General features: G+C 41.2%; 1 protein-coding gene across 9 annotated transcripts in view; it reads left to right on the top strand.

Annotated features, from left to right (window-relative positions):
- The window catches only part of ELMO1 (engulfment and cell motility 1), a 734,972-nt gene that overhangs the window by 223,931 nt on the left and 490,092 nt on the right, over positions 1 to 20,949 (top strand). The gene's annotated exons all lie outside the window — the stretch shown is intronic.

Genomic DNA, 20,949 nt, shown 5'->3' with positions numbered 1-20,949 from the left:
TTTGTTCATATGCAACAGAGGTGGGACAGAGAATCTTATTAGATGGCCAGTTCTTCATGGCTTGAATTAGCGGGGACCTGGGAATACTGGGCAATCTGGTGATTTTTCTGAACTGTGATCTTTTAGATCTCTGCTCACGAATATTGAAAAGGACTAACGGAAAGATGTATTATATGTGAAGCATATGAAAAATGGCTGACATCAGTACAGTACGAGGGTCTATGAGTCCATTGGCCTAGAGGTTCTGGTCAACAAAGCAAATAGCCTTTCTACTTGCATCATCTCCTTCTCTTAAGGAATTTGTGGCTGAGGAAGACCATTCTGCTGTGGAGGAAATGATGATCTAACACTGGCATGTTCATGTCTCTTTACAGTTTGCCTTGTTGTCACAGGAAGGGAGGGGGGAGTGCCACGATGGACCTTGTTCTGCATTCCTCAGAGTGGGAACTCCCTGCCCCCCAGAGACCTCCACCCATGAGGTTCACTCAGCAGGGCCCGCCCGATGCACGCACCCAACACATCACCGCAAGCAGATCATTTAAGAGGGCATTTCAGAGAAGGGCATTTTAGTGGTTAGAAATGCAGCCTTTGGGAGTGTGGCTCAGTCGATTATGCATCTGTCTTTGGCCTCAAGGTTCCTGAGTTTGAGCCCTGCATCCAGCTCTCTGCTGTCCGAATAGAGCCTGCTTCGGATCCCGTATTTCCCTCTCTCTCTGCCCCTCCGCTGCTCGCAATCTCTCTCTTTCCTAAAAATAAATAAACTTAAAGAAAAAAAAAGAAATATCTTAATTTCAGAGAAGGGCATTTTAATGGTTAGAAATGCAGACTTTCTGGTAGAGAGCACTTACAATTTAAAAGAAGAGAAAAGGAAAAATGAATCTGACACCGTCTGTCAAATTCATTTCTAGGTTTCTCATGGAAATCTAGGTTTCCCCAAGAGGGTATTTCCCTGAGAAGGAATTATTTCATTCTACGTGGCTCTGTGCATCACAGCAAAAATCAGACATCTGTTTCTGGGGAAAAGAGGCAAAGAGGAATTGGGATAGGTATTTGAGAAATAAAATAAAATGGAAAGCTGCAGGTTTTATTTAGCCCCAGAAGTGAAAGCAGAGCTTTTAGAAGTTAGGTAAAGAGATACAGACTTAATAGTATCTGTAGGAGTTTACTGTAGGCTGTAAGAGGAATGTCTGACTACAACGAGCAATGAAATGGTGGTAAATGGTATTGAACGGAAACGGTGGATCTTTTAACCTTCCATATTTTAAGTAAATAATCTGTAATGTAGAAGACATTGGTGCATGGCAAAGAGCATGATACCTGGGGCTGGAAAGAGCCAGGCCTGAATCCCACCTTTTCCACTTATAGATGTGAGAACTTAAGTAAGCTGTGTGATGGTTTTGATTTAATAATTTTCTCATCTGTAAAATGAGGATTATAATACAGACCTCCAGAAGATGCTATGTGGTGCTTAGCAGGCCTGGCATGTGAGGAGTGCCCAGTAAGTAAATGGTAGCTTTTATTATGAACTCTAAATAGAAAAATACCTACCTAGTGTCCACCACACCTGGAGAGGAGCTCTGAAATGCCCTCTGGAGGTGCTTCCAAACCTTGTGACTTGATTTAGTGTGGCATCATGCTTGCCTGATTTTTTTTTTTATTTCCAAAGAAATCTTATATTTATTTATTACCCTGTAAAAAATAAGACTTTCTGAATTTGCACAATCCATTAACTAATTCTAAAACCCCTTTCCTAAATAGGAAGGCAGGCTTTGCCCTGCTCCATCTGCCTGTTTGTGCACCTGTTTAAGCATTTTAAAATCCAGCAAAACATTTAAAATCATGGAAGCCAATTGCTTCATGACTAAACAAAATTCCCTAAAAGTGTTGTATATTCCTGCCAATAGCAGAATCCTCCAAAAGAAGTAGGAAAACCATCTGAGCTTCTTTATTAATGCTGTTGATATGTTGAGACTTGTACCAGGTCCCTTAGGCCAAAAGGAAGCACAGATCTGGGGGTGGGGGGTGGGGGGGGGGAATTGGATGAATTAAGCCAATAAAATCTGATCTCTTGGCCAGAGATATGTAAATTCTTTGTCTCAATTAACAGAAATAAGACTGTCAGGTCTGGAAAAGACTTTGGTAAATAATGCAAACTCATTGCCTTATTGAATTTATTTCTCTGGATGCTATAAATGTAATTGGTAATCAATAGGTATTGTTTGCTTGCCATGTGAAATAGTTTCAAGTTGGGCTAAGGAAGAGTCTGTGGTGTTGAAATAGAGGAAAGCTAATTTTCTTATGCTGGGATTGGCTTTAATCTTATTAGCCAGATGTTCTAACCATTAAAGCTAACCAGTCAGATGAAGCCACAAAATCTCAGTTGCACAATGTAATTGGATTGTGAACTGCATTCTTTAAAGGTCATCATTTGTATGGGACAGAAGCACCTCTTGTCTGCATTTTGGGAGCACAGGTTGGCTCCCTGGTCTCATTCAGGTCAGAAACACTGCTGGCATTCACTTTGGACCTCAGCTCCTTGTGGTTAAATCACTGCATTTGTCACCTCCAAGCACAGGGGCCAATTTTGGCCAATGAAAGTGGTTAACCCTTCTGCCTGGCTCTCTCCTGCTGCTGTTTATGAGGCATGGCTCTTTCATCTGTGCCTGTTGGAAGAGCGTTCAGAAAAATCCATTGCAGCTCCCAGTTTTGATAAAGCCTTTAATTTTCCATCCTTTCCCTTGGCAGCTTCATCCGTTTGCTGCAAATTCAACTCTGAAGAAGCCAGGGTTGAATTGAGGTGGCAGTTTCAGAACTGCCTGGAGTTTAGGAGGTGTGATTATATTAGAGAATCTCCAGCCTGGAGTTTGCTTGGCATTGAAATCTGAAGGCTTATACTATCCTCACAGGGAAAGATTTATGGTACCTGGGGAGAGAGGACCGTGGCCCAAATGAAGTGTGATATTTTGATAAGGTGCTTGGCAAGGTTGCTAGATATAGAGCAGAGTAGGTCTCCAATGAGTACAGGCAATCCTGAACCCTCTTGGCTGATCATTACAAAATGCGTGTCCACTAGGAGATGAGAAAATGTGTGGTGGGCAATATAGAAAGAGTACAGTTGGCTAAAATAAGCAAATAGGGAAAAGAAGCCATTTGAGAGAAAACTTGGCGCATATTTGGTATTTGTGTCTGTTTTTCTCTTGAAACGGGCTGATGTGTTGGCAAGACGTTTCTGGCTGTTGTCAGAACATCTGTGCTCCTTTGCAGAAGACTCAGGGTTCTAAAGTGTTTGGTGGAAACTATGTAACTGCCACTCTATCTCCTCATTAAGGAGTAAAGCCTCTACTGCTCCCAGTGTGATTTTTAAAGAAAGACCTGGCACACAGCTCTGGGCTTTTACTTTTGCATACCACGTGGCAGAAGAGTTTCCAGAAATGAAATATAAGGCCATCAGATTCAAGTGTGCATCCTTGAGGCCAATCAGCTTTGCTTGCCTGATTGGAAATAAGAACGAAAGATGCCAAGTCAGCAAGGTAATTGTGACTCAGGCTCGCAAGCAAGAGGTGTGGCTAATTCTTTGAAGGCTTTGCTGTAGCCACTGTTGTTAGTGGTAAATGCTGTTACAGTGATCCTAAAATATCAGTGACAACACAATAAGAGTGTCATGTTTGATCACCTCAAAGTCCAGTGCTGGTCAGTGGGGTCACCCGGGGCATCCACACCTAGCCAGCACACTACCCATCTTCTACCTGTCTTTCTTTCTCTAGAACTCCATCACAGTGGCCAGATGTGGAGGAGATTGGGAAATGTGGTTAGTGAGGTGCTTGTGGAAATGCGGGGACTTACTGAATACATAGCATTGTCTCTACCACAGACCTAAATGTTCTTCCCAAACAGTTGTGGATCCAGGTGTTGTGGGGCCTGACGCTTAAGCAGGTGTGAGGCTCACTTTAGAAAATGACACGAAATTAGGTATAAAAGTGAATATTCATTTACAGTGAGAGGGGAAGGGCTCAGTCAAGCAAGAGGCCATGCAGATAAAGGTTTCTTAGTGCCACCATAAAGGTAGCTCTGCCCCTAGATGTCCCAATAGAAAACAGATGTTTCCCCTGCTTGAACTGTGACCAAACTGCCCTGCTCCATACAACCCCCACGGAGCACTTTGTGCTAGAGAGGGTGTGTGGAGCCAGCTACCCCACCCCGTCCCCCAGTGTGAACACTTCTCCAGCTTGTCTGGGGAGCCACTTGGCTATATGCCCATGATCCTTCATGTACTTTGACTCAGCTATCTTCCCTTCTCCTCCTCGGCTTGCCTGCACAGGGCTGCGGGCACGGGTGCAGAGGCAGATCTAGAGTGACTGTAACCTAGCCACTGGGTTCCAGACCGAACATCCTCCCCTGCCCGCATTTATAAATTTGGCATATACCGAGCGTGTGTTAATATCAGGATTAGTTGGGATAATGCATCAAAGTGCTTAGCATAGTGCCTGGAACTTAGTAAGAAGTTAACACACGTGGTCTATTTTTTATTATCATTCACACTAGGCAAAGATTTATGTTTGAAGATGTTCAATCTGCATTAGTTATATGTAAGAAAATGAAAATATTCTAATTGTCCAGTGACAGGTATATGCTTGAATTATATGTCATCATACAGTGGACTGTTACAGTAATTACAAATGGTGGTAAAATGCTTTATGTAAGGAAAAATGCATGTAAAATAACAGGTGAAAATAATGATAGGAAACAGTGTGGCCCAATTATGTAAATAATGAGTAAATTAAAAAACACAAGTTATGAAAATGTTAGCCTTGGTATGACCAAACTTTATGCTCATCTTTATAGCTTTCTGCATGTCACAAATTATGTGTAATTATTTAAATAACAATATTACTGATCTTCCCTTAAAAATAACAATATTACAACTTTAAATGTGCCTGGTTATTTTACTGTTTCTGAAGTGCTGTCACTGCATATTTAATCTTCACAACAACCCTGAGAGAACAAAAAAGAAAAAACCTTGCGTTTTTAATGGAAAATGGATAAAACAAAGCTTTGAATTTTTTGAAACTTCCAGATAGCATAGTCACAGAAATTTCTATCTCTTTCCTTACATTCCCTAATTAATTCTGCTGTTCGCCAAGCACTGTAACAAAGGTAAAAACACTGCTCTCTTCTCGATTAATATGGCCTTCTGTTTAGATCTTTCATTACAAATATTTTAAAAGTATTAGTTTGGGTTAATTTTTCATGGAGGTTCTAGACTACAGCTTGGAACCCTAGCCTTGTTCTGTCAGGAAATGCTGTCTGCATTTCAGCCAAGGAGTTTAGCCGTACACTTTGGGTCAGAGCCTGCCTGCTTCCCAAGCAGGGCTCCTGGGCTCCCTGTCCCCCACCCGCCCTGCAGGTCCAGCACTGCGCTCTAGCACTCCAGGCCTGGGGAGTGGGGTTGCCGGAACAGCCTCTAGGACCACAGGGACCAACACCTCCTAATCAGATCATGCTGCATGCTCTTCTACCCTGACGGACTGGTGTTCTTTATCTGGCTTCTTTCTTGTTCCAAGTGCCAGAATCCTCACCAGAATGACCCACTGAGAACTGGGCGCTTGGCTTCTACCAGACCCTCCTTCCTGCCTTATTAGCCCTTTACTGCAGAAGCTGAAGTCTGCCTCCCACTCCTACCTGGTGGTTGATGTCTCCTGATAAAGGCCTGCATGGAGACTTCCCTGATTCTGACTACCAGGCCATACCTGAGAATATTGTGTTTCTAGATTTGCCCTCTCCACACCTGGCCTGGCCTGCTGCTTCCTGTTTCAAGTCTGACCCTTGGATGCTGACCTGGTTACTTGAGCAAACCCAAAGGCGTCCTTGGCGTGGACATCCAGCAGGTTCAGGATTCTGCTGGTGCAGTGCACTCCCTCCAAGCTCCCAAAGCTGCCTCTCTCTTTGCTTTCGGCCTTGCTCGCCCCAGGGACCTGGGCAGATCCGATTCCAGGTTCTGGACTCTCCTGTGGGCCTTCCCTCCCTCACTGCAGTTAACTGGGCCAGGTCACCAGATACTGCACTTTGAAAAGACAACCTGTTTTGAAGTTGTCCACTGCTTGGAGGACTGCCGAGCTGCAGGCTGCTGGGGGTGCTGGAAGGCGGGTAAGCAAGATAGCTTGTGCTCATCTATGCTTAGGGGTAGAATCCTCTTATTTCAGCTGTGGCTAAAAGTATCATTCAAGGCGGTGCAAAGTATGTTGCACTTTCTACCTGGAACAGTTTCAAGTCCCTTAAAAGTATCCTGGGATGGGAATGTTCCTGTTCCTGTGTCTTCCTTAACAGTCAGGTCAGGTTAAGTGGAAAGTGTGGGCAGGGAAAAATGTTGTCGGGGAGAGCCTGGGTTGCTTTGTTAGGTTCCTTGGGCTGCCTTAACAAATTGCAACAAACTGGGTGGCTGCAAACAGAAATTTGTTCTCTCAGGGTTCTCGATGCAAAGAGTGCAAAATCAAGGTGTTGGTAGGGCCTTGCTCCCTGGGAAGTCTCTAGGGGAGGATCCTTCTTTGACTCTCTCAGCTTCTCTTGGTTCCAGGCATTTTTTGGTTTGTGCACAGGACTCCTATCTCTACCCCCATCATCACTTGGCTGTTTTCTTGTGTGTCTCTGTCTTTGCATGGTGTTTTCCTCTTATAAGGACACCAGTCATATGGGATTAGAGCTCACCCCAATGATCTCATGTTAACTTGATTACATCTGCAAAAACCCTATTTCCAAGTAAGGCTACATTCATGGATACTGGGGTTAGGACTTCAGTATAACTTTTGAGAGTCACAATTCGACCCATAACAGCTGCCTTTGATCCAGTCCTGCTGAACTCACTTCCATGGTGTGGCCACCAGCAGGACTTATTTGGGTCTTACTTTCCTTGGCTTTAAGTGGAGATAACAGTACTGCCCTCTAAAAGGGTTGTTGAGAGCATTAAATGAGGTAACGCTTGGGAGAGTATCTGGCTTATAGACAGTGCTCAGTAGGGTGTTAGCTCTTATGGCCAGTCACGTCCAGTCCTTTGATTTCACAAGCTGGTTCATGGAGGAATTGAGTCACACACAAAATTACAGTAAAGCAGAAGGTTAATTCTTTCCAGGCTGTGACCCATGGGATTTATCTGCACACAAATTCTGCTTACAGTGTTGTTGTCAGTACTCCTTTTGCCCAAGTATTAGCTTGGTTGACATCTTCTACACTACTCTTTAAGGTGAATGCAAAGTAACTCTCTTGGGCAAGGTCTAGAGAATCTAGGCCTTGAGCTGGGCTGAGAAAAATGGGTCTATCCTGTAGGGTCATCGTGTAAGACACGTGGCTTGTGCACCACCAAGCTCCATGGTGCCATCCATATGGCCTGTGTGAATGGCACTGCTGCAAGCATTTCAGGGAACACAGCCCTCAGATGGCTGAGGGTCCTTCCCGGGGTTGCATGAGGTTGGTTGGTGGGTACCACCAGTCATGGTGTGAAACTTGAAACGTATTCTACTGGCTTAATTAGTTGGTAGAAATGGGACTCCAGAGATTCAAAGATTCCGTATTCCGTAGCTTTGCATAATAAATATGTATATTATATTATCCATCAAGGTAGAACCTATAAGTTGTCCTCAAGTCCAACTGCTCTTGTTTTCCCCACATTGTCACTGTGAAGTTTGTGTCATCAGTTTCACAGTTGGAAGCACATCTGATGTGGAACATAGGTGCTACAAGTTGAAGGCCTAAATAAAGCTCAGCTTAAGACTGAAGTCCAGTAAAGGAGTTCTCTATCAGTTCATTCACTTATTTCTGGTATAAGTCAGTTGCAAATCTGAAAATACGGGCTTGAGTTTGAATGTTCATTTAGTGGAGCTGATCATCTGAAATGCTTGTTATTAGAAAGATTGCAGATTTCATTATGGAAGTTACTTTGAACGTAATATATGTGGGTCTATTGATGTTCTGGGAATTTTGAAGCTGTGCTATAGAATTTTGAAGATGTTCTCGTATTGAAGATGTGCTGTAGCCATTTGGTTTATGAGCTGTTGAGGTGCTGTTTATTTTTAATATACTCTCTTCTTTCTTCTTCCCAAAGCAAATAATCAAGAATTACTGTTTAACTTTAAGTGAGATCCATTTACTTTATGTTGAGAGTTCTTATTACTTTAATTTATTTTCCTTTTTCCTTGAAGCTCTCATGTCTTTTGGAAGATAAATCTTCCCATGCAGTTTTTTGTGCATTCTTTTCCTTTTCAGTATTATTACAACCACAGCAAGGCATGTTATTACACACTTACCATATGCCAGGCACTGTGCTAACTGCTCTAGATAGATTATTAGTATTATTATTTAATTTCATATCAGTACTAGATTTTTAAGTAGTGTCTGTTAGAATTCACATTTTATAACGAGCGTTTGAGGCCTGGGCAGACAGATTGGCCGATGTTTGTAAAGTGGGGGGGCCAGAGTTTGAGCCCTGATACTCCCACTCGGGATCCTGTGCCCTCCACCCTGTACTCTTGATATTGCAGACACTGTCCATTCTTTGCATTCAGGGAACTTCAGATGCAATCTAGAATTTTTCAGCGATTCAGAAGGCCTCTGCATTTTCATGTAGTGTGAATTTTGGGCCAGTGGATGGATTCACTGTGTTTAATTTGTTTTGTTCAGGTTGACATTGTGCTAATTTGCACAGGCAGTACCTGAAAGCAGTGGGAGATATCCCAGTAAGGCTCTGGGTTGCAGGAGAAATTAGCATGGAATTGAGAAATTCACAGGTTTCATACCTAGATAACCTTGAGGATTGACTCAACTTGTTATTGAGTATGTATTTCTGAACATAGAACGTTACTTGCTTTTGTGTAATAAATAATACCAAATCAACTCAGATAACTGGTTTAAAAAGTTAAATAGGGTTTAAAAAAATTTTTTTTTAGCATTTATTCATTTTTGAGAGACAGAGAGAGACAGAGCGCCAGCAGGGTAGGGGCAGAGAGAGAGAGGGAGAACCAGAATCCGAAGCAGACTCCAGGCTCTGAGCTGTCAGCACAGAGCCTGATGCAGGGCTCGAACTCACCAACCGCGAGATCATGACCTGAGCCCAAGTCAGACACTTAACCAACTGAGCCGCCCTCCTCTCCCTTTTTTTTGTACTTGTGGAATTTCTCAAGGACTCTAGTATATCCTATGTGCATTGCAATCTTCAAGAGAGAATAAAAGGAGCCTTAAGTGTTTTTGGAATGTACCTGACAATTGTTTGCTTGTTTATTTGTTCATATTTTGTTCTGACAGGTAAGATTAGTCTTAATGCATTTAGCACATGTTGTTTTAAGTTTTTACAGTGGAGCGGTTAGGATGACCTTGACTGTAAGTAACAGAAAACCCAGTGCCAAGTGGCTTAAGCAATAAAAGCTACATAAGTGCAAAGGTTAGAGGTATAGTGAGCTATAGAATTAGTCTAATTCAGCCACTCCCTAGGCATTTAGGATTTGGTTTCTGTTTTTATTTCTATCCCTGCCACAGTTGAACTTTGGATCTGGGCATAGGACAGATTCCCCTCACAAATGAACAGGGTGGTGACCAAAGAATGCCAGAAGAAAAATCTGATAATTTTTAGGAAGAACGCACGGGCGCATGGTTGCTTGAGAGGCATCAACAAATGCCCACCGTGGCCAGTGGCGTGGCTATGCCTAATTTAGATTAATGAAGATATTAATTCCATGTTTTCTTTGCCTTGTATGTGTTGACGTTCTACATGTGGTGTATAGGGATCCCCCCCTGCCCCCAGCATTTCTGGTGAATATTTCTGTAGTTCCCTCTAAACACAGAAAAAGTTTCCAGCAGCATGCTCAGAGGTACCATTCTGCATATTTCAGTTTCCCATGTAGCCATACCAGAGATCTGGTAAGATACCAGTGCTGGCTGCTAACATCCACAAAAGTTTTAAACTTAGTGAAAGGAACGCTAGAATGACATTATACCCGTCCATAGCCATGCGATTCATATTTACACTTAATATTATTTTGATGTGAAAGTGACCTGGTGAATGTAAATTGACTTCTCTTAATTTACCCTTTCACTATACTGCTCGCGTGTTTTTTTCTCAGTTCTCAGAGAAGTGCTGAAGGGTGTTTGGTTGACTGACAGGCTGGGAACAGCGAGAAAAAAGAGAACTAAGGGCTATAAATTTGCATGTCACACGGACATCCAGTTTTTGGCCATGGGGTTTCTTCTGAGAAGTGAGAAATGCCTTCAGATGACCTGGTTCATTCGCTGGTTGCCCTATTTATTTGCCATATTGCACCAATTGGTATTTCCTTCTATTGTTCAGTTGATCAACTGAATGCCTGCTATGTGCAAGGTATTTTGTATGGATTCTAAGTTGATCGAGACTTTCTTTAGAAACACAGCTTTCTTGGTCTTTCAGTCTGGTCAGGGAGATGGCAGGGTGCACAAATAACTAACACAAAGGATCAAGTGCGGAGGGAGGCTCAAAACAAGTTCTAAGAGGCTGAGAGGAGGGAAAGATTCCTGGACGGCTGAGGAGTCCTGTGTGAGTGGGGGAAGAGAGAAGACTGGGGATTTCAGACACAGGAAGTGTTAGCAAAAGGATAAATAATCTGGTTTGGCTAGAGCCTAGATGTTGTGAGGCAGTCAAAAAAGAAAACACCAAATTAGTCGAGTCACTTCTTGTACTAGGGATTTATTGTTGTTTAACTGTTATTCCAAAACTCAGCAGCTAACCCAACAAGAAGCTCCTGTTGCCTTTCATAGTTTCCATGGGCCACGAATCCAGGAGCAGCTTGGCTGGGCAATTGTGGCTCAGGGTCTCTCCTGAGGTTGTACTCAGATGTCAGATTAGGGCCGGAAGATTTGCTCCAAGGTAACTCATTCACATGGCTGGTAAGTTGGTGCTCGTCTTCTTGACATGATGGCTGGCCTCCCCCAGAGCAGAAGTTTGACAGAGTTGGTCAGGTGGCAGCTGTATCCTTTTAATGATCTAGCCTTGGAAATGACATAGCATCATTTCCCAAAGATTCTATGTATTAGAAAAGCCCAGTCTAAGGAAAGATGGAAATAGGAGTCACCTTTGAAAGGGAGGCGTGTCAATAAATAAAGGGAAGAGTTTCAAAGAATGTGCACAGATACTTAAAACTATACTGTTCCTGAATGGAAAAAAAAAAAAAAATGACAGAAGCAGAAACAACAGTTGCATTGCAGTAGTTTTTTTTTTTTTCTTTAGTTTTCGTTTATGTTTTCTTTAGTGGTAGTTTCTTTAGTTGTTTCTACATAGTCTTTCCTCATATTGTTGGCATGTTAGGTTATTTTTGATTGGTAAACTATGGCATAAATAATATCTTAAGTGTATTTTCATCTACTAAACCGGTTATTTAAAACAAAAGTTGGTAATTTAATTCAAGAGGTTTCTTGTAGCAGAAACTTACTACATAAGGTAGTAGATAAAGCAGAAGTGTCCCCGGGCTGGGGTGGAAGTGGAAGGGCGCAGCCTCCCCTGAGCACCCATCAGGACCCATAAACACTGGGACCCTGGAGACTAGAGCTCTGCTTGAAAGCCATGTCACAGATCCTTCCAGTTCGTTTTTTATTTTCTTTAAGAATTCAGTTTGTTCTTTTGAAGAACTCTTTCCTATTCCATGATTTCAAACTGCTTTGTAAAATGTTTTCAAATCCTGGGGTGCCTGGGTGGCTGAGTTGGTTGAGTGTCCAACTTTGGCTCAGGTCATGATCTCAGGGTTTGTGAGTTCGAGCCCTGCATCAGGCTCTGTGCTGACAGTTCAGAGCCTGGAGCCTGCTTCGGATTCTGTGTCTCCCTCTCTCTCTGCTCCTCCCCCACTCATGCTTTCTCTCAAAAATAAATAAACATTAAAAAAATGTATTCTAATCCTAAGAATTATTTTCGGCATTTTAAATATGTAGTTGGGTCATGGCACCCAATGATAGTATTTTTCATTCAAAATGCATGTTTTGTGGGTGGAGGTGGGAGGTGGTTGAGAGTGAGGAAGAGGACTTTAATTTGAACAGAACTCCCCCCCTCTGTGGAGCACATATTAGTTACGTACATACCCGGGGACTGAAGAGAAAGGGTGGTTATAGCAGTGAAAGACACGAGCCACCATTCTCTGTGATGTCAAAACTAAAAGCCGTCCGTGGTCACGGAGCCTCAGACAGTCACAGTATTACCTGCCGGGGTGGGAGGCAAAATTCTGAGAATGGAGAATATGCATACTTTTGTGTAAGCGTTCTTGATAATTTCCAGAAGTAACGGGAAATTTTTATGAACCAGATCAAGAAAACTATACTCTTTAGTCATATGAATATTAGTTTTCTCAACATAACAATATACTACTAAGGTCCCTTTCCCTAAAAAGCCATTTCTGTAGACTGTGTGCATGAAAAGAGACCCTTTAATAGAGAAGTTGGAAAAGCAGATTACATTACCTCTCTTTAACACATTTAAAGGGCAATAGCCAGCAACATTATATTTTATTTAAAGAAATTTGAGGATGAAAAGCATGAAGATACTAATTTTTCTCTACCATCACTTTGCACTTTCATTGCTGCTACGCTGAACTTTACCTACTTGTTCCTGGAAAGAAAGAACATGTAGCTTGCTGCACAGATTTCTTTTTAAAATAAAGAAGTGTTGTAGTAGATGTAGAAAGCCTAGAAGAAACTAGGGGCTGGTTGTCAATTCAAGAAGGAAGATTCTGTTTGTTCCCCCCCCCCTTTTTTTTTTTTTTTTTTACAAAGATGTGTGTGTGGGAGGAGATTATTGCTCTTTGAATTCCTCCATTACCAATCGCTGTTAATACCTGTGGGATTTCCCATTTAGAATATTGGTAAGGTAGAATTAGTTGCTCTGTCTCCATAATTATTTCTTAAAATGGTTTTCTAAGAGCCAGTAAAATGTGCTACTTCTTGTTCTTTCTTCCTGTTGTAGCTGTTCCAGGTTTTATTATGAAAATGTATGCGTGGGAATAAAAGCCCAAGCTCTTATCTAGCAGAGTGTTTGGCATGGAATAGCATCAGTAAACATTAATTCCCTTCCACCTTTCCTTATCCTGATGCCTTCTGCACTGACCCCAGCATCTACGTAGGGAGGGTGTCAAAAAGCCCCAGAGCAGATGGCTTATGAATAACATCCTTTTCTTCATTCAGCTCAAAATCTTTTCACTTATGTCTTCTAACCTTTGTAGGTTTATCTGTTTCTCCCCAACATGCGACCCACTGTTTTTTATCTCTTCACCAGCATAGAACTCAGGTTGCCTTCGTGTAGGGCTGGGCCTACAGGCCCAACGATGGTATCTTATTTTTCTAACTGTACTAGTTTTATTTTGTTTGAATGAAGAAAACTATTAGAAACTTGGATTATTGATCACTCCATTTTCATTCGTGTATGTCCTATAAGCCATCCATCCATCCATTCATTCATTCATTCATTCATTTGTTCAGCATAACATTTATTGAGGGCCCACTGTGTAGGATTGTACATGTGTTGGGGTGGGGCATGGGGCATGGAGGCTACTGTGACCTAGACATCCAGCCCTTTGTCTTTGCCTTTTAGTAACTCACAGTCTGGTGGAGAGATAGACGTGTAAACGAGTAAGTACATTTCAAATAAGCATTTAACCAGCTCTTGCTAGGTGCAAGGACATGAACCAAATTTCATTATTTTAAACCTGATCCTTTCTTTCAAGGAGTTTATAGTTTAGTACAGGAAAGAAAACACATATCTAATTTAGCAACAATTTAGAGAGCTTTGTATGTGTCAGTGTAGTTGGGCAGTTCAAGTTTATTTTCATGTTACTTACCTAAAATAGATCCTTAATATGCAAAGAAAGTAAATATCTTTGGAGCTGGCATAATTAGAGTGGGAATTGAAGAGAAAGTGGGAAACAGAATAGTTAAGAGTAGCCGAGTAGTTAAGGGCTCTGGACTGTGGGAGTCAAATATATCTGGATTTGGATCTTGGCTCTCTTACTTAGTAGTTTTGTGACTTTATGGGGGGGGGTGGTTAATCGCCTTTCCAAGGTTTAGTTTCTCCATCAGCAAAATGGGGATAATACTGATAATACTGTGGCAGATTGTATTTTCCAAAGATGGCCAAACCGGTATCTCTCATTTCACATGTTCTTACGCATGTCACTTTGACAGTCATTACTCACTTAGTAATAGGGTTTTGTCTCTTCTCTTTGATCTTGAGTGGAAAGTTGTGACCACCTTGACCAACAGAGTATAGCATAAGTGGTGTTCTATGACTTGCAAGGCAAGATAATAAAAATGCTATGCATTGCCATCTTGTTCTGTGGTGTTCGTTCTTGGAAGCCAGCCACCATGCTGTCAGGAAGCCCAAGCTGCTCATGGAAAGGTCCAAATGGGAGGAATTGAGGACATTAGCCCACAGGCTTGGCTAAGCTCCCAGCTGACAGCTAGCACAGCTTGCCATCTTGAAAGTGGATCCAGTAGCAAGCCCCAGGTGAATTGTCCTGGCTGACTCCACGTGAAGCAAAGACCAGCCATGCCTCAACCCTGCCAAATTATATTTTCATGAGCAAAATAAATGATTGTTATTGTTTGAAGCCACAGATTATTGGGATGGTTTGTTACACAGCAATAAATAACCAGGACATCTGCCATGTAAAGTTGCTAAGTGGATTCAATGAATTGATGCTCATAAACCAGTACAAAACTAATGCTTCACAATAGTAGTTCTTTTCATTATTGTTACTAGTTGAGAAGATAGTGGAAATCAGCATCAATTCAAAGCATTTAATGGAAATCAGCATTAGTTCACAGTGAGGTCACACTCTAAAGTTCCTCCTGAACTTCTGGTATGGGATAGATTTTAAGGAACTTGTTTTGTTCACTTTTTTGTCATTTGCAAAAATTCTGTTGTGTATTAGCTTCCCAGAGTTCTTTTCTCCTGGGTTTATGATACTAACTCTGCCAGACTCTGTCCTCCTTTGATCCAGAGTTTCATTCAAGCTTTCGGTGTCATGACCAGATTCATAATCAAGGTTTTAAACTTCCAGAATGTTCTGCGAAGGTCATGCTCCTGATGTTATTAAAATTTTTTTTTTATTAAATTGTGGTAAGAAGCATAAAATTTATTATCTTAAGCATTTTTAGGTATACATTTCAGTGGAGCTGAATATTGCTGTACAACAGATCTCTGGAACTTTTTCATCTTGCAAAACTGAAACTCCATACCTATTGAACAGTAACCCCTCATTCTCCATTCTCCATGCCCCCAGTCCCTGGCAATCATCACTCCACTTTCTGTTTCTAAGAGTTTGACGACCTCATGTGAGTGGAATCATGCAGTATTTATTCTTTTGTGACTGGCGTATTTCACTTAGCATCAAGTCTACAAGATTCATCCATGTCATGGCATGTTCTTTGGGGATAAAGAAATTTGGTAGAATGTGCTTCTTTTGAAGGCTGAATGATATCTATTCCACTGTATGTATGTACCACATTTTGTGTATCCCTTCATCTGCCAGTGGACATTTGGGTTGCTTTTACCTCTTGGCTATTGTGAGTAATGGTGCAGTGAACATGGAGGCACAAATACTGCTCTGCTGTTATTTTTTCCACCTTCCACCAGTCCCAGAACCTCACTAAAATGTATTTGAGAGGGGGAGGGGCTTATTTGTGTTCACTGCCATTTTTCCCCCAATATATTTTAGAGAGTTGTACATCATTAGGTGGTCAAGCTGCCCAACATATTGGGGCATTCTTCCCAGGGGTTTCATCTCAGCATGCGTATCTGTTGTGTAACCTGAGTAATATTAGAGTTACACCTCTATTTGAAGGCCTCTTCCTTGCTTTCAAAGCATGGTTTCACATCATAAAAGCCATATATGAAAAGCCCACAGCTAATATCATCCTCAATGGGGAAAAACTGAGAGCTTTCCCTCTGAGATCAGGAACACGATAGGGATGTTCACTGTCACTACTGTTGTTTAACATAGTGTTGGAAGTCCTAGCATCAGCAACCAGACAACAAAATGAAATAAAAGGCATCAAAATTGGCAAAGAAGAAGTAAAACTTTCACTTTTCACAGACGACATGATACTCTATGTGGAAAACCTGAAAGACTCCACCGAAAGACTGCTAGAACTGATACATGAATTCAGCAAAGTTGCAGGGTACAAAATCAATGTACAGAAATTGGTTGAATTTTTATATACCAAAAATGAAGCAACAGAAAGAGAAATAAAGAAACTGAGCCCATTTACAATTGCACCAAGAATAAACCTACCCAAAGATGTAAAAGACCTGTATGCTAAAAACTATAGAAAGCTTATGAAGTAAACTGAAGAAGACACAAAGAAATGGAAGAACATTCTGTGCTCATGGATTGGAAGAATAAATATTGTTAAAATGTCAATACTACCCAAACCAATCTATACATTCAGTGCAATCCCAATCAAAATTGCACCAGCGTTCTTCTCAGAGCTAGAACAAACAATCCTAAAATTTGTATGGAACCACAAAAGACTCCAAATAGCCAAAGTAATATTGAAGGAGAAAACCAAAGTGGGAGGCATCACAGTCCCAGACTTTAGCCTCTACTACAAAGCTGTAATCATCAAGGCAGTATGGTATTGGCATAAAAACAGACACATAAACCAATGGAATAGAATAGAGAACCCAGAGCTGGACCCACAAATGTATGGCCAACTAATCTTTGACAAAGCAGGAAAGAGCATCCAATGGAAAAAAGACAGTCTCTTTAGCAAATGGTGCTGGGAGAACTGGACAGCAAGTTGCAGAAGAATGAAACTAGACCACTTTGTTACACCATACACAAAAATAAACTAAAAATGGTTGAAAGACTTAAATAAGAGCAGGAAACCATCAAAACCCTAGAGGAGAAAGCAGGGGAAAACCTCTTTGACCTCAGTCGCAGCAATTTCTTTTTTTTTTTTTTTTTTTTTAATTTTTTTTTTCAACGTTTTTATTTATTTTTGGGACAGAGAGAGACAGACCATGAACGGGGGAGGGGCAGAGAGAGAGGGAGACATAGAATCGGAAACAGGCTCCAGGCTCTGAGCCATCAGCCCAGAGCCCGACGCGGGGCTCGAACTCACGGACCGCGAGATCGTGACCTGGCTGAAGTCGGACGCCTAACCGACTGCGCCACCCAGGCGCCCCTAGTCGCAGCAATTTCTTACTTGACACATATCCAAAGGCAAGGGAATTAAAAGCAAAAATGAACTATTGGGACCTCATCAAGATAAACCTTCTGCACTGCAAAGGAAACAATCAACAAAACTAAAAGGCAACCAATGGAATGGGAAAAGATATTTGCAAATGACATACTGGATAAAGGGCTAGTATCCAAAATCTATAAAGAACTTACCAAACTCGACACCCAAAAAACAAACAATCCAGTAAAGAAATGGGCAGAAGACACGAATAGACACTTTTCCAAAGAAGACATCCAGATGGCCAACAGACACATGAAAAGATGCTCAATGTCACTCATCATCAGGGAAATATAGTCAGAGTGGCTAAAATGAACAAATCAGGAAACTACAGATGCTAGAGAGGATGTGGAGAAATGGGAACCCTCTTGCATTGTTGGTGGGAATGCAAACTGGGGCTGCCACTCTGGAAAACAGTGTGGATGTTCCTCAAAAAATTAAAAATAGAACTACCCTATGACCCAGTTATAGCACTACTAGGAATTTACCCAAGGGATGCTGGAATGCTGATGCATAGGGGCACATGTGCCCCAATGTTTATAGCAGCGCTTTCAACAATAGCCAAATTATAGAAAGAGCCTAAATGTCCATCAACTGATGAATGGATAAAGAAGATGTGGTTTATAGATTCAATGGAATACTGCTTGGCGACGAGAAAGATGAAATCATGCCATTTGCAGCAATGTGGATGGAACTGGAAGGTATTATGCTGAGTGAAATAAATCAGTCAGAGAAGGACAGATATCATATGTTTTCACTCCTATGTGGATCTTGAGAAATTTAACAGAAGACCATGGTGGAAGGGAAGGGGGAAAAATAGTTACAAAGAGAGAGGGAGGGAGGCAAACCACAAGAGACTCTTAAATACAGAGAACAAACTGAGGGTTGATGGGGGGGTGGGGGAGAGGGAAAATGGGTGATGGGCATTGAGGAGGGCACTTGTTATGATGAGCACTGGGTGTTGTATGTAAGCCAGTTTGACAATAAGTTATATTCATAAAAAAAGCATAGTTTCACAAGCATTATTTTATTTAACCCTTGCTGAATGAGGGCTATTTCTTTAATATGGGGAACAGAGGATACAATTATGGATATAACCTCCATGCAGCTGTTGGCATTTAATATTGTATTCATGTTCTCTACCAAAGTGAGCTTCAGTTATGAGTAGGCTTGATGTAGTTTTTTACTTTATTTTTTTAATTAATAGATGTTATTATTTAAATTTTTTGTGTTTATTTTTTGACAGACAGAGTGCGAGTGGGGGAGGGGCAGCTAGTGGGAGACAGTTCAAAGGAGGCTCCAGGCTCTGAGTTTTCAACACAGAGCCCAACACAGGGCTTGAACTCATGGACCACGAGATCATGACCTGAGCTGAAGTCAGACGTCTAACTGACTGAGCCACCCAGGAGCCCCAATGGATGTTATTATTTTAATAGAAGTTTTAGGTTTATGGAGAAATCAGGGACTAACCACAGAGAATTCTCATATCTCCCCTCTCCTTGCACAGTTTCAGGTGTTGTTAACATCTTGTGTTAGTATGGTACATTTGTCACAGTTGAACCAATAAATGACACATTATTAGTAATTGAAGACCATAGTTTACATTAGGGTTCATTCTGTTTTGCGTTGTTCTGTACATTTTGGCAAATGTATAATGCTTGTATCCACCATTACAGTATCATACAGAATAGTTTTACTGCCCTAAAAATCTCCTGTGCTCTACCTGTTCATCCCTCACCTCTATGCCCCCTCCCGGAGCCCCTGGCAACTATTGATCTTTTTACTGTCTCTGTAGTTTTGCCTTTTCTAGAATTTCATATAATTGGAATCAAACTGTGTGTAGCCTTTTCAGACTGACTTCTTCACTTAGAAATATTCATATAAGGCTCATCCTTCTTTTAAAATTTTTTTTTAATGTTTATTTACTTTTGAGAGAGAGTGAGGTGGGGAGGGGCAGAGAGGGACGGAGACAGAGAATCTGAAGCAGGCACTGTGCTGTCACCGAAAAGCCCTACATGGAGCTTGAACCTACTAACCATGAAATCATGACCTGAAGCAATGTCAGATGTTCAACAGCCAGAGCCACGTGGGTGCCCCAAGACTCATTGTTCTTTTTGTGTGTGTGTAGCTTGATAGCTAATGGCTGAATACTATTCCATTGTGTGGATAGACTCCTGTTTGTTTATCTGCTTTCCTATTGAAGGATGTCTGGGTTGTTTCCGAGTTTTAGCAATTATTAATAAGATTGCTATAAGCATTTGTGTGTAGGTTTTTGTATGGATATAAGCTTTCACCAAATATCAAGGAATGTGATTTTTACATCATATGATGGGAGTTTGTATAATTTTGTAAGGAACTGCCAGATTGGCTTCCAAAATGGCTGCACCATTTTACATTCCCAATGCAAATGAATTACAATGAATGAGACTTCCTTTTGGTCTGCATCCTCACCAGCATTTGGTGTTGTTGGCGCTTTGGATTTTAGCTATTTGAATAGATATGTAATGTTATCTCATTGTTGTTTTAACTTGCGGTTCTCCAATGACATATAATGTTGATCGTTTTTTCATACGCAACATGTTTTTAGTCTTTATTTTTAAAAATTTTATATTGAACTCATTCGAGACTCACACACACACACACACACACAAACAAACAAAAACCCCACATATAGAGCCATCCCTTAATCCAGCTTTTCCCAATGGTAACATCTTACTTTTATCAAAACCAGGAAATTGACATTGCACAATGCGGTGAACTAGGCTGTAGACTTTACTGGTATTTATTTCATCCGTTTTTTGTGCACGGATTCTATTTTTGTGCGTGTTTATAGTTCTGTAAAGTTTATTGTCTATGTGAATTCATGTAATCACAACTACAATTAAGATATAGAATTGTTCCATCTCCACAAAGACACTCCCTAGAGCTCTGCTTTTATAGTTACATGCTCCCCACAAACCCTGCCCGGCCCTAATCTCTGGAAACCACTATTCAGATGTGTGTTTTTTTAAAAAAATATACTTGGGGTTATTGATCTAATTTTGTCTCTGGGTCAGTATAATTTGAGGGCTATTGTTCGATTGATGTTCCTTTATGGGTCCAGTCTCAGGTTAGTTAGAATGAGCATCTTCATGTACCTTTTGAAACAGGAACATTTTCTTCTTAGGAATTCAGATACAAAGAAGTTTTGCCAGCCGTGTTGCAAAGTTTTGAATGGCTAACAGAAAAAGAGGCACTTTAGTGAACTTGAGTAAAATAAGAACACTTCAGGAGTTTGGGACAGGTTTGACTTCAATGTATGTGTGTCTTTGCTACAGATTGTGAAGTATAGTCATTAACCCTTAATGCAGCAGATCCGTTAGTCTGGGATTATTATATGATAAAAAAAACTACACAAAAGTTTCATAATAAGTTTCTCAAAGTAAAGATGTACCTTAGTTCATTTAAAACACGACTTAAATTGGGACATCTTAGTGGCTCAGTCAGTTAAGCAACCGGCATTTGGTTTTGTCTGAGGTCATGATCTCACAGTTAGTGAGATCTGCCCTTCTCCCCCACTCACTCACTCTCTCTCTCCTCTCTCTTTCTGTCTCTTAAAAAAAAAAAAAGGCAAGCAAGCAAGAAAAATGTCTCCAGACATTGCCAAATGTCCCCAAGGAAGAAGCAAAGGAGGAGTCATCCCTATCTGAGAACCACCGATTTTATAACAAATATTTT

This window comes from Leopardus geoffroyi, chromosome A2 (genome assembly GCF_018350155.1).
Source record: "Leopardus geoffroyi isolate Oge1 chromosome A2, O.geoffroyi_Oge1_pat1.0, whole genome shotgun sequence".
Taxonomy (NCBI): Eukaryota; Metazoa; Chordata; class Mammalia; order Carnivora; family Felidae; genus Leopardus; species Leopardus geoffroyi.
Note: the sequence above shows the minus strand (reverse complement) of the source record. Positions and strands in the feature narration are given on the sequence as shown.